The 26,085-nt window shown below is 48.2% G+C and overlaps 3 long non-coding RNA genes across 3 annotated transcripts in view; 2 read left to right on the forward strand and 1 right to left on the reverse strand.

Annotated features, from left to right (window-relative positions):
- The window catches only part of LOC117239065, a 112,355-nt gene that overhangs the window by 9,392 nt on the left and 76,878 nt on the right, over positions 1 to 26,085 (reverse strand). Inside the window, exon 4 of the long non-coding RNA XR_004494343.1 lies at positions 5,655 to 5,741. This is a non-coding gene — a long non-coding RNA (uncharacterized LOC117239065). The remainder of the gene's footprint in view (positions 1 to 5,654; positions 5,742 to 26,085) is intronic.
- Positions 15,060 to 15,411, forward strand: LOC117239070. Its single transcript, XR_004494349.1, has 2 exons — positions 15,060 to 15,144; positions 15,246 to 15,411. It is a non-coding gene; the product is annotated as an uncharacterized LOC117239070 (long non-coding RNA).
- On the forward strand, positions 21,702 to 26,081 carry LOC117239064. Its single transcript, XR_004494342.1, has 4 exons — positions 21,702 to 22,692; positions 22,768 to 22,926; positions 24,024 to 24,338; positions 24,814 to 26,081. It is a non-coding gene; the product is annotated as an uncharacterized LOC117239064 (long non-coding RNA).

Consider the following 26,085-nt stretch of genomic DNA (forward strand, 5'->3'; position numbering starts at 1 on the left):
AAGAGAGGGTGTAATCGGCCGACATAACGGCCAAGCCTGGTGGCTAGACCGGGAGGCAACGAGGAAGAGAGAAAATAGAGGCACGTCAATGGGCGAACACGAGAGGGCCCGCCGTGAATGTGTGAATGAAGAAAGAGAAGCTGGGATCAGGCGGGGATGAATGGGTGCATCTTAGCAACGCCGCCAGTCAGCTGATATCCCAGCCTGACATCTCTTTTAGGGAATCCCGCAGCCGCCGCATCTTGAATTTCAAATTAGCGGAAACTTACCCTCGTGTTTACGCGGGCGGCCTCTTCCTAGCGAATGATAGCGTTGTCAGCGAGAAAGCAGGAATCGCGCGTTCACGATGCTGCGATCGACGACCCGACGACTTTTATTTTTATCGCGCCGACGTTGGTCCTTTAGGAACGTCGTCCCCTTAGAAAGAGGCAGCTACGAGATGGATGGCTAAATGTCGTTCAAGTCGAATATCCCATGAAAACGGATGATAATGTTCGAGTTAATGACGTTAGATATGGTCGATGTTGCGATCGTCGACCTTAGCGATTTTTACTTTTATCGTACCGCGAACGTCATCCTCTGAAGAGAAAGAAAGTACGAGATGGTCGATTAAATATAATACAAACCAGTTATTTAACCAGTTAATTGGGTCAACGATATCGATCAATGTATAAGTTAATGACGTTATACAACGATCCTTATCTTCGCCGTATCGATATATATAAGAGCGTCCACGATCGCAGTTTTTGAAGAGGCAGCTACATGATCGATCGATAGATGAACGTAATCTCACCGACCTATTTCTAGTGGATGACTGAAAATTGATTCCGCAAAGAGGATTGCCAAGATGTAAATTCTAATTGACGACGCTAACAATCTCCTACAGAGAACTGAACCACAGAACGACGAGTACGATTCGAAGGACGTGTGTCTACGAAGAAATTGAATTGCGTTAGGATTCGAGCAGTTGCAATGACTGGGATGCTAAACGTTACCGCAACACCATAACGTGATACCTGCAAGCACAAAACAAAACCGCAACCGCTGAAATTCACGCAGTCGATTCAACAAGCACGTCGAACTACACAAACGATGCCCGACCCTCCGCTAGACATAAAGTCGATCTTAAAACGCTCGTAAAACTTCACCGACCATTCAAGCTGCACGCGCACAAAGAATATCCAAGAGAGAGAGAGAGAGAGAGAGAGAGCGGATCGGTTATCGCAGCTGATCCTTCGCAAAACGATCACGCCTGGTGACGTAGTGGAACGATCGTGGCAGTCGCCTTTAAACAGGGCCATTGACCCTTCGCCGTAGGACCACGCGAGGAAAGGTCGTAGTAGCGGGAAACGATCCGTTCCATTCACGAACGCTCTAAGAGAGGCATTATCTCCCTACGACCCTGAAATTCCCGCTGCCCTCTGCCGCTCTTCGTCCTTGCGCGTCTGTACACTGATACGACGCCGTAGCAAAGCAACCCCTCGCGTTCCTCGTCTCGCAGCCGATGAGTGGCGGCGCCTCCTCGCCTCAGCCCCGACATCTTCCTCTCTATCTTACTTTATCGCCTGTAGGCGCCTGGCGCTTCTTTACGCCAGCGTGTGAAGCGTTAATAGCTGCTGTGAACCTGACCCAGCCGACGTGCCACACCAACACAAGCGAGCACCCTTTGCAAACCACTACAGAGAAAACGCTAGTTGTACGAGAGCCGCGTCATTACGGGCCGTGGCAGCCGAGCGTACGTCGTTACTGACGCCAGCCACTTCATTAACGAGCTGAAACTCGTGCAATTGGTGCAGTTTCTCAACTACCAGGCCGGCTATATCGACCACGCACGCTCTCTGCCGCCCGTTTTCCCTTTCTATTTCTCGTCCCCTACGACTCCCGTGAAAGGGGATTAGCCTGTCCGACGAAGATCAACCTGCTAATTAATCTGTCCGCTTCACCGGGCAGACTGTTTTTCTGCACTTTACCCGCACATGGTAGAAGGTCGAGATGGTGCGTGGTGATTTGACGCAGGGCCAGGACCCAGCGATTTGACCTACTGACCGAGATGAACGAGGGATACTTTTAACAGGGAGTGTGTTCTTTCGTTTCTCTTGCACATGGGCTAAATCTACATGGGATTCAAGGAGGATGAAAACGCATCTAATTGGAACTGATTCGATCTCGTTGATCCTTACTAACCGTCGTTGGACACACGAGTAGCCTTCTTCGGAGGCGAATTTATTAGGACGCGGGGCAAGCAATTGTTTCTTACTTTCCACTTGTGCAGCGTGTAGTTGCGAATGAGATAGGAATGATAATATTGGAAAGAGGACGGAGCGCAACACCGAGCATAAACTGCGACAAGTTAATTTAATATTCGCACGGTTTAATGATCTTCATTTATCTGATAACGAAGAAGCGACGAGACTGTTGCCCCGTATAACAAAATATATAAAAAGAATGTGAAAGGGAAAACATGCGAAGCGAAGTAGAAGAAATATTCTCCGAGGCAGAGCCGCAGAGCAGAGAGCAGAAGCTTTCCGAAACTTTCGCCAAGGAAGCGCGCTATGAAAAGCGCGCTGGGAACCCGAAGGGCGACACGCGATGATCACCGTGAAACTTACAAATTTAAAACACCCGATTGTCCTGGCTCGAAACATCGCAAAGCCTCGATCCGCTCGAGGAAAGCCGCCTCCTCCGACGAGGAACAAAACGAAGCGACGCGAACGAACCTCGATTTGCCCGAGCTCCTCTGTCCCTCTCTCTTGCTGCACGTTGGAACGCGAAAGCTCGCGTAAATCCCCTTCTGAATGCGGCGGCAACCCAGTTTATCGGCCGTAGGCGCCACAGGCGCTTCTTTATGCCGGCGTGCGAAACGTGAATGGCTTCCGTGAACCTGAACCCGACCGACAAACCACCGTCGCCGCCAATGTCAACGGGACAGGCCGCCGTTAACCAATGTCAATACACCGGCGACGTGTGTCACTAACATGGACGAATCGGCACACGGACGACGTCGCAGGCGGCCGCGGCGTTCGTGGATTTGTTTAGCTTATACGGTGGCCTCGCTCTACAGCTTCGTGCGATACATCCGTGTAATACATACTTACACATGGCCCTGTTCCCCGCCACAGAGAGGCGAAAGGCTTCTGTTTAATGCACGAGCGGTTGGGCGCGTGCCAGTTCTTTCTAGGGTCGATCCGTGTACGAGAAGAAAGATAAAGAGAGACAGGCAAAGGGAGAGGAAGAGAGAGAGAGGGAGGACGGGGAGTAGGTGGATTCCGAGTTAGACGAGTGGAAGCCAGACCTGATGGAGAGAAGCACGGGACACATAGCTAACGACCAGACCTGTTTTCTTTGACGCGCTATCTGTCACGTTTGATTACGATCGTAAATCTCGCGCTCTCATTACAAGCGCTGCCCACGCGGCCTCACAGAAACGACACGTTAGAGTTCGTTTGGATCTCGCCTGATGAGCTCTGCTGCCTTTCCTATAGCTGGCGTTCTTCTATCTGGACTAGGCGAGCATTTTCGAACGTTTTCGAAACGTAGGAAAGTAGATTCTTGGAATTTCCATCAATATGATGGAAACACGTCAGTAAGGTAGAGTTATCTTTGTGTCAAGTTCATTTATATAACTCAGGTTGCTATGTGGTATCGGAACAGGTGTATCGTAAACTACGTTTGGCTACCACGTGCTCGTTCCAAACCGTAACGTTTCCTTGGCTCACTTAGGTGCTTCGGATCTACGGGTCACGTGACTCGCTGTTCAACGAATAATTTCCATCGTGTACCTATTTTAATAGTTTGTTTTTATCATGTAGCTCGTATTCTCGACCAAAAATAAAAGTACCAGAAACAGACACGAACTTTACCGAGTGAGCGAAACGACCCAACCGTCGCAGACCCGAAGCTTCGAGAAGACCTGCATCGCTGTCCACTTTTTGAAACCTGCAAACCTTCCTCCGGTCGTTCCTACGTTCCCAATCCGTAGATTAGGAGCAGGCAACTCGATTTCCCTCGTTTCTTGATAAGCTTGACAAGCAGCACGCACGCTGCTCTCTTCGCAGGCACACGCGAAGGTAAAAGTAGACTTACTTACGGGCAGGCGAGCGTTCCACGTGTTCTGTGTGTGCGCGAGCACGTTCCAGCGCGGCGGCTAAATAAACGGTAGAAGAATCCGTGCGCAAATCGCGGCCGCTGCGAAGGTTTTGTCCCGCGGCGTACCTTTCTCTGTCTCTGTGAAGTGGCGCGTGCCGGTGTTCACCAGCCAAGGAACGAGCACCGCGCGCGTCTGGTTTCCGATGGCGTGACCGAGGGGCCGAGATTTTCATTGAGGAACAATAGGCACATGACACCTGCTGAGAGCAAGCCTAGACCTAGATTACGACAATAATGCCTGGCTTCAGCCGGCCAAGCGGATGGAGCACGAACACAAGCGTCATGGAACGAAGAAAGACGGGGCCACGTGGTGAAGCAAAAGGGAGTCTGAAGGTGGACGAAGAGGTACCGTGTTGGCGGAACAGAAAGAGACGGAAACCGCCTGGCACGAGTCTAGGCACTGGGGCAATGTCACACCTAAGCTATTATTCTCATTCACCGCAGCCAGACTTACGGCAGACTAATAACCTGTCACCAACTGCCGCCACGGTTGCGACCAAGCCTCCTTCCGTTTCCTTCGTCTCTCTGTCTCTCTCTGTCTCTCTCTCTTTCTCTCTCCTTGTCTCTCTGCGTCACTCTTTAACGTGTTACTGGCGACCCTCTTCTTTCTTCCTGCTTTTCATTATTCTATCTTGCTCTAATGGGATCCGTGTTGGTAGCCTGTGCGCGTGTACACGTCAACGTGCCGCTTTCCTCCCCCGCAGGCACGACACCGTCGAACCGTTCTCTTTTACAGCGGCACGAGCCACGGTCCCGACTATTTATGTAAACGTCAACTAACCTGAGGCAACCCTGAAGCAGGGCTATTAACTCGGCCGCGTGCCGCCGCAGACGCGTGGTTTCCCTGCTGATGAGGCGGTCGAGCGCGGTTTCCGGCAAGAAAAATCACATTCCCGTTTGCTTTGTGCCGCTTCGTCCTCGCGACTCCGTGCGAGCGACAAAGGTAGACAGATAGACATTTATGACTGTTCGGATGCTTCCATGTTATTGGGAATGAAGAGTTCCTCTCTTTTTTCTTTTTCTTTTCGAGGGAAGATTGCAGAGGAAGAACGTGGCGAGTCGAATTTCAAAATTCGGTACTTTGTCGGTGTGAAAACTATATTCGATTGTAATTGTAGCGCCAGCCACTTTTTAAAAGTTCGTACTCATGACACGTCAATTACCATTCACGTGTACCATTATTTATTTAAAATTATTATTATTATCAATTATTATACACGTGGAAGACGAAGGCTGGTGTGAGAACAACGCAGGTGTATTTTTCCTTTCGGTATCCTACACAGCGGTGCATTCGAGAAGCAAAAAGCCGAATCAAACTTCTTGTGTCGTAGCTAGACGGATATTTACGCGGATTAATATTCCCATCCACGCGATTAAAAGAGTAGATGTTATAACCGACAAAAAACTGGTACACCTTGCGCGTGTTACATCGTGTGTCTTTGAATTTTGCGCAAAAATCCGCACACCTAATTACAACCACGAGCAAATAAGGAAAATAAAAATCGTACCTGACTTCGCATAGTCGCAGGTTGTCGCTGCTCGCTCGTGGGCTGCCGGTGAACTGTCTTGGAGTTTCAAGGATTGTCCGAAGGAATCTGAAAAGTTTGGAAAATGGTCAGTGTATAAAGTTCGTTAGAGAATGGTATAGATAGGTTGGAGGGAAGTTTGAGATCGATGATGGGAACGTAGGGAAAAAATTGGTATAGCGAAGAAGGTTGGAAGTTGGGCAAGTTAAATTGCTTTAAGTTGGGCTCGTTTTATTCAAAGACCAATCTCATCCTCGAAGGCACTGTCGCGCTCCAAGAAAATTTCACCTAAAGATAACGACCGGTTTCGTAAGATCCCTCGCAATTTCATACTTGTTAGTAACTGCAGCTCCTTTGCGTTAAACGTTTCGTTCCAACTCTACCGACTCTTCGATTGTTCAACCAAACGTGGTAATGAAACTAATTCCCTGTCTGAGCGTGGGTCTGGTGGTTGGGAATCCACGTAAAACAATAGGTCCAGCACGTAATTCGTCAGGAACCGGCTAACTGCGAAGAATCACGCATACAACAGAGGCAAAAGGAGTCTCTCCAAATAGAAAACGACCGCGTATCCAGCGGCCACGAGATAAAGCACTGCCAAATAGCCGGTAGATCGAGCGTAATCCTTGGCCGGCCCATTCAGCCAGCCATTCAGTCATCAATTTAGCCCGGCAAGTTGCGTTCACGCTCGAAATCCCTCTAACGTATCAGCCTGGCCAAAAAGAAGACAGGTGACGGTCGTGCGAGTTATAACGGGGCATCGAGCCGGTTAAAAGCGAACTGACCTCGCGCAACCCTGAAGCGAGAACAAGCTATTAACGCGGCGTATGCCATTCATTCTTGCCTGGTTCCCCGATCGTTCGTCTCTGTCCCACCGTTTACGCCGTCTCGTTTTCTCCTTTGCCCTGTTACGGTATACGTACACACACGGAAAACGACTGGCTGTGTCGTGGCTGATGGCCTAATAGTACATAGTTCGAAGCCATTCACGAGCCAATGAACGGCTGGCGGAGATGGTTGCAGGGGAATGGCACCTTTTGTGCAACTGCTTTCTGTTCGTGTTCCTGTCACCGTGATAGCAGAACGTGGTACAGTCGGTAGGAAAAATACGGCAAGGTCGTGAACCGGACCCTTCGCTGCGCTATGACGACGTTTCGTGAGAGCGTCGATGGTGTTGATATTAGTAGAATTATGCAGTGGGCGAGGAAACCGCGCCAGGATTAAAGGCTTTCTGTGACAGACAGCGATTTTATGTCGCGATTCAGACGCGATACCTCTGCGTGGCAAGATTATAAGAAGAGTTTCAAATAGTTATAAGAAGAGTGGAATATCGAGGTCTGAATGTGTCACGTAATTTACTTGAAACCATTGTAGTTTCAAGTCAAATTAGAACAGCAGCGCATATTTTCCAGCAAACTACGAAGCTTCTACCTACAGGAACATTTTACAAAGAACGGTACGAAGAATATATAGAAATAAAATCTCGTTATTCGTTTTAAATTGCACGATATTTGCCGGCGCGCTTCGATATGCACGCGTGTACACATTCTGATAGCGCGAAGGCTATCTAAGAGACGATTAACAATTTCATCTTGTGAACGTGGCAGAAAAACTGACAAAACAGCGTTTGCCTGGCTTCTGCGTGTCGACAGATTTACTCGGCAAATTCGAACGTCACGTACATTGAAATGTCAGGCTAATTTTACCGCTCATTGGCCGACATCGTGTTCGTTTCATCGACTATACACAGCGAACGAAAACGAAGAAAGAAAAGAGAACGAGCGGAGCTGATCGAGCACATGTACGTGACAAAGCGATGTTGGCGGAAAGGAGACTAAAGGTTGGATAGATTAAAGGGAAAGAGAGGGTAGAAAGGGTGAGAACGCGATAAAGAGAGGGAGGTGAAGGACGAGCAGCCGCGTGGCGTGGGAGAATCTGTGTAATTCGCCACGTGGTCGAGCACCCTGGGTCGTACCGATGTTACGGCTGCTTGATCGTCTATAATACCAGCGCAATCACTTTGCACGCCCTCCAGGTCGATATTTTTACCGCCGCCGGTTGATTTATGGTCGTCACGGTGTCTCGTGAGAGTTCGACCAGTGAAACGATTCGCATAACGACTCGTCAACGAACAAATGTCAAATATTTCACTAATCGACAGCAAATATCTCTCTGTTTAATTTTGAAACGCGTGAAACGTCAATCCCCGTCCTCTTTTCTCTCCGAGTTTCCCCGCTGCGTATACTTTTCTACTTGATTTTTCCGCATAGTTGACAGTCTTTAACAAAATGAATTTGTATTTCTCAGCTGTTCCTCGGATGATAGACTTGAACCTAGTGCTACGCTTCAAGCCACCTCTATACGTGCGGTATAGCTCATTAAGCCAACAGCTACCTGCCTACGTCTATCTGCACGAAGGTGTACGATTCTGTGCGCAAGTCTGTGTACCCAGTCACCTGTACGCGTGTGCCAATATACTTTCCTTCGCATCTGGAAAACTGTGACTTTGCCGCGCTCATAGAGCTTACAGGATCACGATCATTGCGGTCTTCGAGGGTTAAAGCCTACTCTACGTCCCCGTAACGCAAGTGCCAAGTTCTACGTGTTCCACGAAACGCACGCAGACTCCAAGCTGTTGGCCAAGTAACAACTGAACGAAGAGAATTTCCCTTTGTGCTACGAATTCCCTAAAAAAGGTATCCACCACGAGGTGAACCATGTTGGAGCCTCAACTCCAGGAGCCTTCCCTCCTGACGATCTCTTCGAACCAAACAGAAGCTGCCAGTCGAAAGACCAGCCTAGAAGATCGAAGTCGCTGAGTTTTGGCCAGCTGACGAGAGGACAGTGTCCTGAAAGGACAACTGGCACGTGGCTCGGGCTGCGGAGATCGATCTTCGGATTAGACTGGTCGGTCGCGTGAGACAAGGCACGGCGACCGGATCGAGAGGTCCAAAGAAAGAAGGGAAGACGAGAGAAACCCGAGGAAGAGGAAGAAGGAGGACAGCGAGGATGTAAGAGCACAAGACAGCGCGGAACAGGAAGAGCAGGACGAAGGAGGACGGGAGGGAAAAGAGGGTCGGACGACGGTGTACACGGTGGACGTGTTGCACGTCTCCGGCGTGCACCTGCCTCTCTGCTCTCTCTGTTCTTTGGAACGGCGCGTGATATAAAGTGGCTGAGAGGAAACGTCGCGGCGCCAGAGGCAGCCCGACGACTAAAGGGAAACGAGCGGGATGGGGTGGACGGGCGGATGGGTGTGCGGGGGGCGAGGGGATGGAAAGGGAGGGATCGGGAAACTATTGACCACGTTGGGAAGCCGTTTAACCCCCACGGGAGGACGTGCACCGCGCTTACACACATACACAGAGAGAGGAGCGAGCGAGAGAGTCGCACAGGCAGACACACAATGGTCTCACGCACACGCAGCCCGTGTATACGTACACGTGTGAAACGAACGACGAGAGGCGGAGGCAGGAAGGGAAAGCATAAACGGTTCCACACAAGGAAGTTCATTCATGACTACGGAACTTTGGTAGGTGTGAGGTCTGCACGGACACGACCTAACGCCCAGTCACATCGTATTCGAGAGTACGCGCGTAGTACGCCGCCCTTTCTCTCTCTCTCTCTCTCTCTTTTTCACTCTTTGTACGTTCTCTCGCTCTTTCGCTACTTGGACTTGGTGTGCAGCGTCGTCGTAAGCAGCCCAAGGATAAAGAACCACTACGAAGGAAGATGGAAACAGGTAGCTGAGAGAGAAGGTACGGATGACATTGTTGTAAGGCGATAAGATAGAGAGCAGGCACGTTCAGAGCACCTGCATGCGAGCAAATCGCTGATCGGTATCGGAGGTCGAAAGTGAAATTCGCGTGTGTAATTATCGCGCGCCAGGTTACACGCGACCTGCCGACAGTTGAGAGCAGACGAGGATCGGGTTCGCTGGTTTCTTCCAGCTTGCGATAAGATAGACCAGATACCTGTTCCGCTCGTGTAGGCCACCGTAGGCTTGTTTCCTTCTAAGCGATTTACCTCGTCGTCTCTTACAGAATTCGGTCACGAACGATTCTTAGACCAGTCCAAGTTTGACAGCAAATTATTCAAACTATTGGTGGCGCTAAGTCTCGGCTTTTCATTGTCCGAGCTGCTTCGAAATTTTGAAACCAACACTACGGCAGCGTAAATGGTGGAGTATCGCGAGACCAGTTGGTTAATCAAACTTTCCATCGATCGAGTAATTAATTAATTAGACCTGGACACGTGTACGATATTACACGATCAAAAGTTTCCTATTATTTTATCGCACCTTTTACGCAAAAGGCCATTACATCACCTCAAGATTACAAAATTAAGTAAATCGTTCGCACTAACAGCTGCAGTGCTATAGTTTTCCTAGCAGAATTTCCTATCGTTCTATACATCAAACTACAGAAAGTTGTGTCGCACAATAGAGCTGACTATACCCTGCAGAGTTCAAGATCGAATTCTCAGGTAAACCAATGCTGTTCACTTAATTTCCCGTGAATCGTGTGGTGTATCGTTGCTCTTAAATTATACGTCATACGCAAGATTATGGTCTTAAAAGATTATCGTCGACTTGCTAAGAGAGGAGGAAAATAAATAAGAAGTGCAGGTGTATTTATGGGGAGAAAGAAATCACTCGTGAAGGCACTTTCGTTTTAAATTGAACCGATAAACGACTTCTACAAGCCGATCGTTTTTTCCCACTTCATAGACACTCACTTTCGTTTATTCAAACAACTCGAAGGAATATTTTTTCCTTTCCTTCGTAGAGTGGCTCTGTCAGGTACCGTGATACGATCGTTGTAATTGTCCTATCTAATTACGTTCAGAATGATTTGCGACTAGTAGATTCTAATAGAGAATCATCATCCATACGAGATAGCACGTAGAACAAAAATGACAAAAGCTTGTCTCAGTAAACGAAACATTGTTAGAGATAGTATTTTCTGTACTTTGGCGTATCTTAGTCGGTTAATTAAGTAATTCGATGTATAAAAAGGTGAAGTCGCTATCGTAAGTGTTTGTACAGGTGAGTCGTACGATTGCTTTTTTGGCAAAAATCATCGCCAAGGGTTGAGATAAGTTGCGATAAGATAGGGAGCATCCGCTTACGTTTCTTCGCTGTAAGTCTGAAGTGAAGTGAAATTGAGCGAATTATCGATTAATAAACATTGAATATCAAATAATACGATGCATAATTTTTATTAAAAATAATTTGACCTGTGTAACTTTCCACCTGAGGATTTCGGTAAAATTTGTGACCAGAAACGTAAGTAGTATTCTGATACGCTGTTGTAACTCTAAACTTCGTCCTGGCATTTTCTCCTTGTTTTGCTCCAAGAAAGGACAGCAACAAATTGTTAAAAAGATTTTAAAAAACAGCCTGCGATTTTTATTTATTATCGTTGGCTAAAACTTGTGTCTCACTTACGTTCTTCGGTCTCGTGCCTCGTTTTCTCTCAAAAGGCTAACCAGTCGACCGCGCTTTTCGCAAATTTCCCAATATCGTTGGGTGCCATCTAATTGACATCGAATTTCAAACTTACACAAATTACGTGCTTGCACGATTTCCATTCGATCGCGGCGAGAAACCAACGTAAATAAAGATAAACCGCGAGGTACGCGTGACAATTACAAACTTGCTAAACAAAGCGGTTTATCGAAAAACGAAGTTGTTCGTTAAAAAGTACAAGGCACAAAGGAACGCAGCTGGTGACTGAAACGGAGCGAGCTGAATTTCTGGCCCGAGACTCTAAGCTTAATGTTGGAAAATCGTTTCCATACATTAGAATAAATAACGACGACACAATGGAAATTATAATTGCCGGTGAATCGAGCGGCTCTGTTGGATTCCACGTTAATGTAATTTACATGATATTGCAGTTCGTTGAGGTAAACCATCGGGCGTAGATGAATTAATCGATTTATTTTAATTTACGCGCTTTGTTCATTGAAATGTTACGCGAAATACTGCACACGACGCTGTTTTACTATGCCGCTGAATGAATAACGCGAAAGTCGGGTCGAGGAGACACCGTGAAACGATCGTTAGAAACGAAGCAATTAGATCGATAAACGATGTAAATGTAACAATTGTAAATGTGTAAAATTGGAATGTGTAAAAATTGCATTGCGAATGCGGTGCAGCTTTTAGACCGCTGTTGCGAGGTAAAATCAACAAAGACGAAAGAACGATGTACGAATAAATAAATAAATTTCAATATTCTTCCACTCGCCATGAGATGATACATCGATGGAAATTGAAAAATGAGACACGCACTCTGAAACGAGTATCGTGTACCGAGTACTTAGGAAAGTTCTAAGGAGATAAGGAAGCGCTTAGTCAGACGCGATCGCTGTTTCTACTTGAATCTCTATCAATATATTGCCTTTTTCCTTGGTTTTACTTTCTTCTTGAGAGGAGCTAATAACGTTGCTGAAAACTCAAGTTGGGCTAACGATGCTGCTGTCTGATCGAGCAATTCCTTATCTCCTTAAAACTTCCATAAATATGCTACTCCTTCAGACGCTTATTTACGTACGCGTGTATTTCATTCGTCTATTGTCCGAAATTCCGACGCGATTTAAGGATCGTTTTATCGAGGTAATCTTATCGATATAATGTACAAAATTTGATTAAAGTGATATACACTTGGCAGGGAAAAATGACTGGGAAAGTTAGAAACGTCAGAAGAGAGATTCGCAGGAGAATGGCGCAGGAACTTGTGCAAGCACTTCTGTACACGAAGGAAACGATAAATTTATTATTCGCGTCACAAGGACCGACATAATCGTCGTCCTAACTCGAATAACGAAAATCTTCTGACTACACGCGCGATGAGTCGACCGAGTCTCGACTCAGTGGCCTGGACATTATCAAACGTAGGATGAACGAGCGAGAAAATTAACAGGCAAGTTCATACTTTTCCACGACGAAAAGCACAGCTTTGACGGAAGATTTATTTCCTTGCGAAGTTCGAAGAAGCAGAAAATGCCTGCTTCCTCCTTCTTCGATTTTGCCTGAGTGGTGTAGACGATTTCCTGAATTTTCGTTGCAACATTGCCACGAACGTAAAAGTACGTTCTCGATAAGTCAGTAATTATTCACGGCACTCTATATAATAGCGCGTAACATGGACAAAGTACAGGATTAACAAGCCAAACGTTGAACCAAACGACCCATAAAGATACACGAGATAGCATAAAATGGCCGTTAAATCGCGACACGGCGAGCAAATTGTTTGAAGCGTAGCAGCTTTTTCAGATGATCGCCAAGTCGATGAAGGTATCCCTGTCTGTATCCCTGTTGCCTGCACGCGTTGCCGTCGTCGCGCTCTTCATCGTGCGACAGCCGCCTACCTAACGCCCTGTTACGATTCGCCGATTAACGATAATTGTGCCGTTACGGTGTTTCAGTGGCTCAAAGCGCGTGCAACGGCGTCCTGCCTCTCCTCTTTGCGTCCTCGTCCCTCTCTGTTTCACTCTTGCTCTATCGTTCACCAGGAGCACGCGGCCCAGGCGTTGATTACTGGGCGGCACAGCGACGTCGGCTAATAGCCCCACTAACTACCCGGAGCCCTGATTGTTAGGTTACGATCACGGTCTTTGAAACTCGCCCCACGCATAATAACTACCAGCTAGCAACGGGGATGAACCGTGCTTGGGCTTGCGGCTGCTCGAATCACACGCTGCTAAGACGAGACGCAGCGCACTTTGGCGAAAGAATCTCGTGGAAAAGGGGAAACATTGGCGTAATAATCTTCCAGGCTGTTGCAAAGGTTCCCTTCGTTTTGCAAGAAAATAATAGCAAACTTAAAGAGCGAATAAGACACGCGGACGAAACACGTAGAACAGCGCGCGTTTGTGTCTGCAAGGAGCAGGTAGAAAAGCGAATCGATAGTATTATTATTTGTAGAGGGAAGGGTAGTAAAGAGCGCTGGAAGGGGCGACCAGTGGAACGAAGTCGACAGGTTTGTTTTGTTGCAGCGTGCTTGAGAGCAGTTCGAGAGCCTTCACTGGCCATCGAGAGTTTGTAGCCAGGCGAACAACCGTTTAAACTCCGCTTGGATATCACTGACCTGCCCCCATATCGTAGCGACGTCACCTCGACAAACTGTTGGCCCACATGTACCGCCAGTTACGGGCTTCGTTCTCGCCCTTTCATCTCTTCGGCTTATCGACGTTTTACGCTGGCATTCCCTCCATTTATTTCGCAGCCTCGCGCCGTTACCAACGTCGCTGCGCGCTTGTTTCGTCGCCAAACGGATTGCCGACCGAAGCTCTCGCGTTGTCTTCTTATCGCCGCAACGTGAAACGACCTTCCCCTTCTGTCCTGTCCTGTCGTCCTGCGAGCGCACGCGAATCGATAGGCCTGCACTGTCTGACGAGATTCGCGAAAGTTGGTTACTCCAACTTGTATTTTCATGTTTCAAAAAAGTGACTCCATTTCTATGGATTTCGAGCTGGTCCTGGTGCATACGACACAGCGCAATCGGTCAAAGGCCAGGACAGTTGAACTGACCTGCGAACTCAATCAGCGGAAAAGTCATCGAGTTTACGTTACAGTTACAGACGGTTTTAGTTATGATCCTAAGTGTCGTATATATCATTCTCCGTGCTTATTGTAACATTAATCTTGAAATTTAAAAAAGAATCCGTGTTCGTTCGTTCTAGTTCAGCAGCGTGTCAAAAGCTGCTACAATTTGTTTATACGGCAGAAATATCCTGCATAGATTTACCATAATTACAACGCTATATTCGATACTATCCATTATTTATGGTTTAATCCAATAACGCGCGATACTAAGGAAGATACAACGCAGAGAAATCGACACAAGTTACGCAACAGTTGCACGGAAGGAAAATTCTTGCGCGATTTTTCGCTGGTCTACTCGAATTACCGGAAATATAGCGAAGCTGGCTCCGTATTACAGCAACCCTTTTCCATTATTACTATTCGGTCGAACGTTTCGTCGATGCTTCCTGTCCCGCGATTCGGCCAATGGAATTTTAATGTCAATATTTGCGAGCACGCAGGATGCTGCGTAGTTCGTAGGGAGTTATGTTGCGCCGATGCGTGTGTAAATAATTACGAGAGGCAACTAAAATATTTGCAACGCTTGAACGGTCTATTGTTGGCGGTTTGCTGATCATACTTTGCCTACCACTGTCGATGCTCGTCTATTTGAAAATCTCCTGCGAAAAGTGTGGTCGCGTTTGCTCTAACGACACGCTCCTTTGTTCTTCAACGATTCTAATGATAACTCGTTAGCATCGTCGTACAGTACATCGAATATTTCGTGAACAGTTAAACGTTGTATAGATTTGCCAGCCATTGTACGAAACGTCTGTATTTTACGCAACGCCGGTGCAGATATTCGAGAGACAGCGGTTGGCGAAGGAACAGGGACAATCGACGTTCAGCAACAATGGAAGGAGAGCCGGCCAGACAGAGGTAAATGCCCCGGAAGCTCGTACGTCGCAGAATCCGACGGCAGTTTCCGCGAATCCTTTATTTCTCGGAAGTTTATGATTCAAGTTACGGCGATCCAACAGGGGAAGAAGAATGACTGGCGAAGTTATATGGCGGTCGAAACTACGCTGTCGGGAAAGGGGACAAGTTCAAGCGGCAAGGTCAAGTCCCACGCCACCCACCAGCAAGATTTATTATAGTTTCCATACCGTGTCACACGTTGACCCAGTTTGAAAAAAAAAAAAAAAAGGGGGAGAAAAATGTACTCCGTGGCGACTGTGTCGAACGACATGGCTCGTGATCCGACGATTTATTTCCGGTCGCGTGCGTTCCGAACGCGATGGATTGATTGCCTTCAGGATTTCGTTAACGAGTTCCACCAACTCACCAACTCGCGCCTTCTGCTTGTGTGCGGACACGGGAAAAAATGGAAAATCGAACTCGTCGCTGGTGTACGACGATGGTGGGCTCGTCGATGAATTTTTTCAAACGTTTTTCATCTTTTTCATCTAACTGGCCGATTTGATAACGATGGAAATATTCTTCGCGGAACTACGTACTTAAAATCCTAGTTGCCGATATCGCGACCATTGTTCTGTGAATTTCTATCGAACGAAATCTATGGAACGTTCATCGAATTAATTTCGGAAGCATAAGAGAGAGAGTTGAATCTCCTGCGCGAGATATAAACATTCCCTTCGTTCGCCTCATCCACTTGCTTCGGAGAAGTAGGAAGCTTTCTTCGAGTACAACCCAACCACCTGTTATACGGACAGGAATATACAAATCAACGAAACAATTGCGTGAAATCTTCCAAGACGACCAGGAAACCGTTCTACTCTCCTCCTCCCACTGCTCGTATGAAACACAAAAGCGCACACAGTGGAAACCTGTCCGTGTAGCAAATCTCGTACCTGCTCGAACCCTCTCACACTCCTCGCCATCCTCGGCAAACAATTCCGCATCGGCAAAATTTCCACATCCTCGAGCCGTATCTCGTCTCCTGCTGTACTCGTCCGCGTCCTGAATCCTCTCAGCGAACACCTTGGGCCAGTGGACGGTGCATAGGCTTTGCCAGCGCGTAGGAAGCTGGCGGCCAACGTGTGATCGCGTCCTGAAGGACCTGTTGCTCTGACCGGTGGTCGGATCGGAGGGTGTTGGTGTTTGCCTGGCAGTTAGAAACAAATGGCCCCTGGTACGCAACAGAGACGGCCATAAAGCGGCGGCGGTTAGAAGCGGAGGAGTCGGTGTTGGTGGAGCAGGAGGGAGATGAGGAGACGGAGAAGCTGCAGGAGGTGGGGAAACGGTGTGGCAGGCTCGCAGGTCGGGGGTCGTGGGCGCGAGTACATCTACCCTTTGTTAATTCGGGCTTAATGGAGGCGGAGGGGCCTGGAAGAAGGAGAGTGTTGCCTCTGCGAGCAAAGCAGACAATGGGGTCACTAGGATGTTTCGTGCCAAGTTTTCATCGCCGGACAAGTTTAGACCGCGGCGTACCGCCGACCACGGCCTTGCTTGTGCTCCTTATTCCAGCTGGACGTGCACGAAGCGAAGGATAAAGAGAGAGAGAGAGACGAAAAGGAAGATGGAGCAAAGGGAACGATAGCCGGAGCGAGATCGAACCGATAGGATCGTACGGCTTCGAACACACGGCGTGTTTTCGCGGCCGAGACAGACCTGGCGTGCTTTGGCGAAGCCGACTCGTACATTATGGATGCGGCAGCGAGCCGTGTTTTACGTAATCGGCGCGTGCCACCGGTAATGCGCGGAATGCGCGCGTAATCGCGGCGTATCGTGGAGAAAGGAAGGAGCTTTGTTTGGCAACGCTGTTTGCCAACATATTTTCTGATGAATACGCCCGTTTGAAAAACTCCGCCGACCGATAAACGCCGATCAGAACGACCTTCCTATTATGACTGCGCGTATCGCGCGCTCTTGACCTACGACCAAGTCCATTATGTTCCTCTGCAAGTTCGAATCTGCCGATCGACCGTGTTCCTTTTATCGCGTGATTCGTAGTATGGGAACAGCGGTAGATCGAACCGAAAGGAGGCAAAGATTTTGACCATTCGAAGCTGCTGGACTATAAATCGTTGGAATGGACTTCTTGCAGCTTCGTGGTGGCGCGGATGGCGCTTCTATTTATGGGAATTTGTATTGTCCTTTCTTTTTCCCTCTAGGGCTTGTAATGGTCCCAATTCGGGAGGAAATGATTCAACTTGAGCAGGAATATAAGAAGGATAAACAACAATTAGAAGGAAGATATCTTATCTCTTTAAACATGTCGCAGATCTCCTCAGAGATCAAGCATGGCAAACGTACAGTTAAATGATTTCCCATATTGATGAAAAGAAGTGGTGCCATTATAAAGTGTACAAGCAAATTAACTGTATGTTTGTTTGTTATTCTCTGTGAAATTTTACTACAGCGAAAGAGTAGGAGTAACTGTGACAGTAATAACAACAGCGGTTGGCCTTGCGTATAAAAATTGCTTTCATAACCAACTACAAAGCGCACAGTTATCGAAAAATATTTATAACGTCGTCAGCTGTCTGTTCTTCCCTTTCTGCCCAAGTTAACCCATTTTAGAAGCGACCGAAACTAATGAAAAACGAAATAGAATATCGAACAGAAGAACAGCTCGGTCCGACCTAAGGCCTCTTTTCCCACTTGCGACTAATCGCGACCACAAAATCCATTGTCGAATGTGACACAATTTCCATTCGCGTTTCCGCGACACATGGCGATTTATCAGACGCGTGCAACTACCAAGTACATGGAATAATAATCGCCCACGACTGAACGTCATTTTGCAGACAGAGGTGCGACAACTTCTGACTGACGGCGTTCCAGTATGTAACAGTGTTAACTTGCAACGATGCTAGATACCATTATATAGTAATAACATATAACAATACCTAACATTATAATTTATAACATCTTCGATATAACACAATTAATATAACAATGAGAAATTGTTCGTGAAGCTACACGTACGTTTGCCAATGCTCGACAGAAAGGCAAGATCGAATCATTCACGTTGTTCCTCAGTTTCACCTGAAATCTTTTTCCTCGCAGCTGACTACTTTTTCCGCGCAAATGGTTCATCAACCTTTTACAGGCAACGATCGATCGGTGTGTTAAAAACTGTACGGTTCCGTTAAAAAGAAGCAAGAAGCTGGGGAAGAGTGGGGGACAGACCTGAAGCAGCAGCAGCAGGTTAACACCTGAAGAAAACTGAATCGTCAAGCTTGCCCCGGATCCGGCTGACGGGACCAGGAATACCGCAACGACAGAGACTCGTTTTGAGCGGAGAAGCTGTCGAAACTCACGTCACGGACGTATTGACTAGGAAATCCGACGTAGGAGGAGTCGGAGGCGAGCGATGAGAGGGTGAGCCAGTAAACCGGGACTCGACCTCGCTCCGCATCTATGCCGCACACATCGAACCGAATGCTGCACGGCTGTGTGCATATCGGTGTGCAATACATCGAGCAGCGGCAAACTCGCAGTGCGAGCGAGCGAGAGAGAAAGAGAGAGAGAGAGAAGAAGGATGACGGCGGAGGATGAGGATGAGGTTGGAGGAGGTTGAGGGTGGAGGAGGCCCTCCAACCTCGTTTTCGCTTTCGTTCGGCCGCTAGAGCTCACGTGGCACATATTCACATATTCATCTCTACGCCCCTGCCTTCATCCCCTTGGCGGATACACACGGAAACGTAGCACGTGAGCCGATGTTCGTACGCGTACGTGTGTGTACATGTGAAACGCACACGACCGAGGAACGTGACGGTATTTCACGTGGATGCGAGAGAGGCTCAGCTGTGCCGTGACGTATAATCCCCGACGTGGCCCTAGCGAAACTTATTCGGCCACGTGCTTTCGAAACTTGGAGCCGACGCGCGGCGTGTGCGTACGCACGGACCACCGGGTTCCCACGCGATCCCGCTCGCTACCCGTCGCGAAATCGGGATGCACCGTTGACCTTGCGGCTATTGCCGCACCGCACGATCTACGATTTACGAGGCCGCCGCTGCGCACCGAAATAGTTGGCGGTATTACCGTTTTCAATGGGTCGAGGTATCGCATGGGCTTTAAGAACGAACATCGAACAGGTGCGGCGCTTGTGGATTTTTACGTGTCCAAGAACAACGCTGCGAATTTTTTAGGGAAATCAGGTAATCTAATAATTAGGCAAGAAACGACAGGTGCGTGCCAACAGCCGATAATCCTGGCTTTTCTCAACTTTCGAGAAATATTCCAACAGAATGGAAAGACGCGATTCCATCGAAGAAGCTACGCGATCTTGCGACGGCCGAGATACAGAGCCAATCTGCAACGTGCATCCAGTGTAGGACTGTGGTGCAGGACGCAAAATAGCCGTTTCGCGAAAATCCCCGAAGCGTGTCATTCGAGCTTTAGGGAACCTGTTGCTCACCTCTGCCTGCATCGTCTCTCACCTACCACCCTACTTTCCTTTTACACTACCCAGCCCTGTCTTCGGTTCTGTACACCAGCGATCGCGTGTACGTGTGTACAAGCAGCGACAACAACCACTTTGCGAGTACTCCGAGATCCGACCCAGAAGTGAAAGCAAGGAAGGAGGAAAGACGGAACGCACGCCACTGTCTTATGGTAAAGTTCGCGGGTTGCACCAAGGGTCCAACGGGGATTAAGTGGCGGGGCGCCACTTGTCAGGCTGGCCGTATCTACATCTGTTCCCTGTCTATTGTCTAGATTTATTCTGTTACATCGGGTGCGTGGAAAAGTTTCAGTCTTTTCTTTTCTTCAGCAATTTCCTTCTACTTGTACAGAGTAGACGCAATGGTCCTAATGCCGTGCCCATTTCGCGCGGCTTCTCGCCAGCCAGAAATGCCATTGCCACGTTCTCTGCTGTCCGACTAAACTGCGAATTTTAATCCTTCGAAATGCATCCACGTCGTTCGTTCAGACATGGGAAGAGACGAAGTTTGGCGGAATTAAGATGAACATGGAAAAATGGTAGAATGCTTCGCACTAATTGCTGATCTGAAACGCTCATAGAGGAACAGACGATAGCAGCGGAAAGTAAAAGCGAATAACTCAAAGCTCGCGATAAATCGGTGCACGCGCTCTTTATATTGAGAAATATGCAAAATATCGCGAATAAACCTTCGTTCACAGACCTGAGAAGAGACGGTTTGGCAGAAGTTGAAAAGTGGGAAGATATTTTGTATTAATTGCGGGCCTAATTAAAGTCATAGAAATGCGGATATTATCTGCTGCTAACTACTACATAGGAAAAGGCTGGAATCGTGGAAAAGATCGGCACACGACGCTCTTGGTGTTAAAGAATATCCAAAATATTGCGAGTCTCGGTCTTTCGAAGTTGTTCATTCAGTGCTATTTGGAAGAAAACGTATAAAGTAGCCAAGATGGAGGTAACTTTTGTCTGGTTTGCGAGAAATACGGAGGCGAAGATGGTTTTAATGCGGATAGAGCGAAATAAAGATTTCATCGGGGCGCACTCGGCTGGCGGAAAAAGAAGGAAAGCGGATAATTCAGGGAAATCAGGCTGTGGCAAAATGTTAACCGGGCCAAACACAAACGGTGCTCGTCCCAGTAGTACTTCTTTTCAGCCGCAAATGCCGAGTACCATGTAGACGTTGACAATAGAAGCGGGCGCACAAAGGCCAGCAGTTCAACTAGAAAACTTCTTTCATCCTCCTCGAAATCAGCGAGCGTTGAATCGCAAATCGTCGCATTAAGACGAGCCGCGACATTTCCACGAGAGCAATCTCAGCGTACCACGCGCCGTGTGAAGAGTTCAATTTGTGCCAGGGGCAAAGATCCGATTCACCTCGACTCGTCGTCTACCATCGAACTAGCGTGTACATTTTCAAAGAGCGAACGCAGGGGGAATTAAAGAGACCGATTCATTCATCTGCAGCTTGGAAATTGCTTATCAGAAAATGGATTTCAATTACGAAAGAATATCAGGAAACAACCAAGTTACAGGAAAATCGATGCTTATTCGAATTCAGCCCACTCGAGTTTGACCAACCTAACTACAAAAGAACGTTTAATAGAAGATACGAAGAAGAAAAAAGAAAGAAAGAAGGGGAAACGTAGGAACGCGCGCGTGTGTGTATCGTACGAAAAAAGATGGAAAACAATATCGGAAAGTGGAAATAACATTGCGTTACAGAGCGACCTTGTCCTTTTCAAAGCAACCGATGGTCCAATGTATATCAACTTGGAGCTTGAAAGCCAAATAAAATAAGAAACTCGCGTTAGAAAAGTAGATCGGTCACAGGTCGGATGATTCTGCTATTTGGCATAAACTTTCTCCTTCTTTTTTCAGTGATAACGATGCTACGCGTTCGGCTGCCAATCGTTCAACTGAATCGAGCCCGAATATTCCATCGGAATATTTCCACGAAGACAATGTGGCCTGAAAGTTTCAGTTCTCGTTCTTCCCCGAAGAAGTAGACCGCAGTGTCTACGAAACTTGGGGTCAAAATGCAGAAGCAGAACCGGGAGATCAAAAATCAAAATATCTCAACATCGTGGCAGTTGGAAGTGGAAAATTCAGTTTGCCATCGAAAAGTGCAAATTTAAATTTCCCATGCAGGCGGCGGAGCCTGAAAATCCTCGGAATTCGGACCTGTCCTGAATCGGTGGAAGTAGACCGCAGTGTGCACGATGCTTTGACGCAAAATGCAAAAGCGAGACGAGATCGTTGGTCCCGAGAAGTCGATAATATCAAGACAAACCGAACAGAGTTAGAAAATATCGCACGGCCCATCCTGCGGCTGACGTTTCCACCGAAAAAGCGGGGTCGGGCGATGGCCGGAAGAGGGGTCACCGTAGCAATGACAAGGCAACGAGCGACCTTGGGAGCCTTCCCACGGACACGGCTAACCCGTACGGCGAGCGTGCAGGGGGGAACGAACGCAAACAACGAAGCAACACGGCAGCGTGAGCACAGTCGTCACCGGCGGTAACCTACATTTACCATGGAAGAGAGGAGAGCAAGCGAGCCGCTTCTACGTGTACGTGCACGAGCAACAGCCCGAAGGCGGTCGAGGGACCATTTGCTGCGGCATCCACTTGCGCGGTTATGAATGGAGAAACTTCTGGTCTCGTGGGCTCGCGTAAACGTTAACACGCCGTCCGTACACGCGAGGGTCGGCCCGCCACGAAGAAAGGGCTCCGGTTTATATTCTCTGCGAGGCTCGTGCAACTGCGAGATCCGCCAGGCCAAAGGAACGGAAACTGAAGAAGGATACAACGAACAGAGGGAAGGTGAATGCGAGCGGCGAGGACCGCAAGATCAGCAGCCATCCGCAGCGCGCTGCTGTTGTACGCCAAGCATAGCTCGGCTTCTCGCTCGCTCTCGCGTCTTCTCTTCGTCTTACCCTCTGCCCATTCCGCAAGCGTTTATCCGACGTGTACATAAATATCCGGTCGACTACTCTGTGTACACGAAGAAGAGCGAACGAACGGCGATCCCGGCCGTCTTCCCTCGTGGCAGGGCCTCGTGTACGTGCATAAGTACGTGGCCCAAGTAGGAGATGAAGCAACCGTGCACCGTGTTCCTCCATAAATATACTTTGCTTACATTCGTAGGTTCTTGCGGATGAGAGAGCCGGGCTGGCGAGAGTGGCCGGTAGCTGCGAGAGTACACGCCGCCAAGCAGCGGCGAAGAGGGGAAAGAGGCAGACAGATGAGGAACGTGTACACGTACATGAAAACCACCAACACGCAGAACAATGGAGTAAGCAACAGGTACGTGTATGTACCTACACACGTATATAGACAGGCTGGCGCATTTTCCACGTGGGCCTGTGCGCTCGTACATATTCGTACATAAGCTGGGCTCACCCTACGCTAGGTAGCTCGATGCGCCTTCTCTTTCTCTCCTTCTCTGCGTCTTATGCCTGCTGTTCCGCTTCCTCCCACCCTTCCACACCCTTCTCACACAATCTTTTCACCCTTTTTATCGCTCGACCCTGTTCCCTACGCGCGCTGTCTCGTTCTATCCGTCTCTCCACGTCGGTCTATCTTCCTATGTGTGGCTCAAGGCCGTTCTTCTTCGCTCCACGTGGATGAATCGCAAATGGCGGCTTGTCGCCAGTGGACGCGTGTCAAATCGAGCGGAAGCGACCAGGCCAACGCCAAAGGTTCTTCCGCGTTCCTGCCGCGGCTCGCGAGACCCGCTAGGTGCCAGGCAAACGGACACGACTCCGTTGTTGGGCAGAAAGAGAACGGCTCGTGGTCACGCGACAGCAAAGGACGACCATGGCGATACGTTGACCGCTCGACAGCTGAGCTTCCGTGACGCGTAAGCCATGCACTTGCGAGGCTGTGAACCATGGACAGACAATAGAAGAGATACCGTAGCTAGGCACGTTCGCCACGAACCTACTGTTGTTCCAAACGTGGGCGAATCTCGCGGCCACCTTGCAACTGTAGCTTCTGCAGCTACGTCGTTCGAAAATAGAATTCGAGAACGCAAGTAAGTCGATGGGAAGGTACCGCAAACGAAGCGTTGCGTCAACGCTTTAATGGGTTGGTCCTTGGCTCTTGCGACCTCGTTGGACACTTTGAGAAGCAAGCGATGACGAGTATACTGTGACGAATTCTTCTTGACGAATATACGTTTCTTCGTGACGAATATACTCGTCAGAGGTAGCTAACTGGCTGTTATCGACTGACCTTCCCACTGTGTATGGGACTCCATAACTTGACAAGTCATTTATCGTCGCGTACGTACATTCTCCTCAGAGTTCCAACGACGAGAATTGAATCCAAGATACTTTTATCGATAATTTTAATTAACGTTAACGAAAGCTTCTTGAAGGACAACTGTTTTCTTCTCGCAGATACTGCTTGCTCCACGAACTACGTATGAGCCACCCTATAGAAGATCGAATTGGCAGAGAACTAGAGAGATGGATGGAGGAGGAGATTCGCATGGACGTATCGTAGTACGGCATAAAGATGATAGAACCGAATACCGAGCGCATACCAGCAGTTTGACGTCTGTCTGCCAGCATAACCATCACGGAATTCCGCCTGGTGTTCTTGACCTATTAGCTGCAGGGTTGCAACCTGACCGTTTCACTTTCTCTGCTTGCGCAGCACTGAATGGAAAATTCGAGACCGAACTGTGAATGAGAAGAATACGGTTCCTACAGGTAGGCTGACGCGTCATTTACTTATTTATTTATTTATCTACCTATTAAAGCGGACGTATAAGTACGCGTAATATGAAACGCACATAGAAATTAAGTCCACGAAACTACGTACTAGCAAACAGTAGATAGCAAACTAATATAAATCAAATAAGAGACAGCAATTCTTAATCGATGACCGAATTGAGAAGAAATATCAATCGAAGTTTACTATTATGCCATTGACATTCGTATGGTAGCATACAGCGTTTCATGGGGTGCGCATAAAGGAAATCATAATATCGCAGACGTCTCGCAGAGGCGTTCGATTCGAGGCACTCGACGATTCAATGGCAATCGACAAGGCCATCGAACACTCTGCAGGCGAACAAACTGCCACGAATCTTCCCTGCGTTCTTATCGCGACGCGAACATTAGCTTGGAAAGGATCGAACGAAAGGAAATTTTCATACAGTCGATGATATTCTTACGTTTTCAGCGACGATAATGCAACAGCCGTGATCAGCTGGTGACGAACGAAAGCAACGGCGAAGGATCTGGCTGGCGCGCAGGACGTTCACACGTTCGATGCGAATTCGCGAAACTTCGATTTGAAAATAGCAAAGCAACTTTCACCGAGCATCGGCACGCACGGCATGATAACATGTTATGACGACACGGCGTGTTTACCCGGCGCTCGCTCAACGCCAATGTAACGATATAAGCCATTCGTTCTGTTCCTGAAGGCATTACGCGCCACTATAGGCGTCGTAATATCGTTGTTTGCGGATTGACCGCGTTTTACCATTCGGCTAATTAATTCCATTAACTCGCTGCGGGGTGGAATAAAAGCGCGCGTATCGGCGCCCGGCAACGGAATTGTAACGCGGCCACGCGCACCACACTATTCCGTGTGTATCGAATTAATGAAGTTGGTAATCAGCGTTGCCAGATTCTGACTTTCGTACGCCGATGGGGACGAGGCGGGAGGAGGTGCCTCTCCCTCCCTCCTCCGGCGTTCTCGCCCGACAAAAGTTAATTACTGCGGCCAGATACATGGGCGTGGGCGTGATTAATTATCGCGGCGGAGCGACGAACTCGCACCTTTGCCGGCATACGCAGAAATTTATGGAACATGTGCTTTGCGCTGTTTGGGAAATAATACCTGGTTTAATTACGAGACCGGTGTGCACGCGCGTCTGCAATTATGGGGAAATAAAATGACGATAACGAACGAGCAGATCATTACAATAGACGTACGTCGATGCGACGCGATTCCGCTACCAATATCCCGCTTTTCCTTTTCTCTTCTGTTTCCTCTTTTTGCCTATCGTTGCTTCCTTTTTTCGGCCACATTTGTACGCGTCTGTGGATAGCACAGGCGCCCGTTGAAGCGGATCGAGAGCAAGCAATAACGTCGCGGCGAACGATTAACGTTATTCTCACGTGGTCAAAGTTTCGTCTATGGAATTCGCGATAATTGCATTAATCGTGGTAATTAATAGGGCGACACGTCCCGCAGCTTCGATATCGTCTGATAATCGACACCCTGTCACCGTAGCGATAAGCGAGCAGCGACCCGACCAACGCTCTTCGACTTAAGGAGCAAGCAGCGAGACGATGCGCGTTGTTGCGTATCGAAGGAACGTACATCGACGAACTGTAAACAAATCGACTGCGAATAGTGACGAAAGGTGGAGCTGTTTGAGTTTCAGTGGAATGTTTCAGCGATCTACGTTTCGTATTCGGCTGTTTAGTTTGTAATTTGTGA

Source organism: Bombus vosnesenskii, unplaced genomic scaffold, assembly GCF_011952255.1.
Source record: "Bombus vosnesenskii isolate JDL3184/JDL3185 unplaced genomic scaffold, Bvos_JDL3184-5_v1.1 scf7180000013883, whole genome shotgun sequence".
NCBI classification, from domain to species: Eukaryota; Metazoa; Arthropoda; class Insecta; order Hymenoptera; family Apidae; genus Bombus; species Bombus vosnesenskii.